Genomic DNA, 2,112 nt, shown 5'->3' on the forward strand with positions numbered 1-2,112 from the left:
AGTTTCTGGATCATATTACTAATTGGGGGATATTTGCTCTTCAGTAACATGCAATCAAATGTATATGGTCTTTGTTCATCTATTAGTACCAATAACAAGAACAAAAGACAGTTTCAAAAGTATTCTAACACTGACTTTCTCACAGATATGTGTAACTTCTCTCTAATGTAAAGTAACTTTAGAGGTTGGCTGATTAGTTAAGAACACTTGTTGCTCTTGAAGAGGACCCAGGCTCTATTCCCAGCCCCACATGGCAGGTCACAACCATCTGTAATTACAGTTCCTGGTAAGTGAGTGGCCCCTTGTAATCTCTGAGGTCACCAGGCTTGCAAGCAACAAACATTCATACAGGCAAGACAATCATATATACAAAATAAATACATCTTTTTAAAAAATAATTCTGAACATATTTCACAAACTGCATTCTTGAAAGGCATTTATTGTTTTGGGAAAGCAAGATTGGAGGACCATATACCAAGGGATTTGAAGATGTCTTGAGAATTCACACTCAGACCCTGGGCAGATCCCTCAGATGTGGTAAAATTTGGAGATTCTTAATCACTCCTCACAGCTGTACAGATAAGGCTCACAAGCCAGCAGGAGCCTATTAGAAGCCTGTGGGCTCCTTTCTCACCTACAAAGCTGTAGTCTGAGCGGCCTTAAAGATGCGGAATGTTGGTACCCATCTAGCAAACAAGCTGCAAACCCAGGAAGGCAAGGAGAAACTGTATGAGAACAATTCTCTATTCTTTAAACCCAAGGTGATAGGAGGCCCTCGTGGACAGAGTTGGGCACTCCAGTATCCCATGGTGTTACTGCCAATTCCTTCCTATTCACAATATTATCAAATTTCCAAATCTGAGGCAGGAGTTGGGATACTTGAGTAGGTATCCATCTCATCTATAAACACTGCCAATTATACTGCAGGAGAATAACGCTCTGGGAAAGCTGTCTAGGTTAGAGACTTTAGTGTAGTATGAAGGCTGTGCATGCCCGCTCTTCCCCCTTAAGAGTGTATTCCTGTTCCTTGGTGAACTGCCGCAAGTTTCTTACTTTTCCTGATAGCACGGCAGATCAACTCCAAGGCTAGTGCTCTACCATGAGCCAGTCTCAGCTCTCTCTTCCAATTTTATAAATTTTGAGACATAGTCTCACTAAATGATCTTTAGATCACTGTAGACCATAGGCAAGCCTTGAGTTTGAAGTCCTCCGGCCTCAGCCTCCCAAGTGCCTGGGATTACAGGCCTAGCCTACCAACAACCTGTCTTCTACAATCTATTCTTGTGTGTGTGTGTGTCTGTGTGTGTCTGTGTGTGTTTGTGTGTGTGTGTCTGTGTGTGTCTGTGTGTGTCTGTGTGTGTGTTAGGAATCACAAAAGCCAGGGAGCTAAGGGGAATCCAAGGAAAGATCCTGATAATAACATATCTCTGCAAGAGCTGGCTCTCTACAGTCCAGCCCCACTGTGCGCAATGTGCATCCAAGGGGCCATACCTTGTCTTGGTTTAACTGCCAAGATGAACATACTTAAGCAATGTTGGTTCCTCCTCATTAATAATGATAGTCACCCAACAGCAAGGAAACATTCTTGCAACTGTCAATCAAAAACAAGTCTTCATGGTGACAGGGAGCTTGGGACAAAGAGTATGGGGGCTTAGTGGGTATTTCCTGGTTCCAACATGTTAGTTATGCTGTCCAACTGAGCCACAAAGAGGTGCCCACAAGGTGTGTCCTGATACTTGCTGATAGTTTCAGGGTGGCAAGAGGCCAGAGCCCCAGCCTAAGGTAAAAGCTCAAATTATACAGCCAAGTTTGGATTAATCAGGATTAAGCTCCATGGATGCCAACTCTGGAATCTTTGTTACAAATAAGCATCTTCATGCACACTTTAGAAACAAAAGAAAACACTCATTTTCTCAGATGGAGAGTCACCTGGCCTGATAGCTCCGGAAAACACATTTTAGCACAGTCATGAAACATAAGTCCAGTTGATGCCTAAAAGAAACTGAGGTGGGTCACTTGAGACTCCCAAGCCTGCCTCACGGGCACCTTCCTGCAGCTTGTGTGTCCTTCACAGGAGTTTCGTTTGCCCAGGAAAGTCTCTGCTTGTAGCCA

The sequence above is a fragment of the Grammomys surdaster genome, unplaced genomic scaffold (assembly GCF_004785775.1).
Source record: "Grammomys surdaster isolate TR1022 unplaced genomic scaffold, NIH_TR_1.0 169, whole genome shotgun sequence".
Taxonomy (NCBI): Eukaryota; Metazoa; Chordata; class Mammalia; order Rodentia; family Muridae; genus Grammomys; species Grammomys surdaster.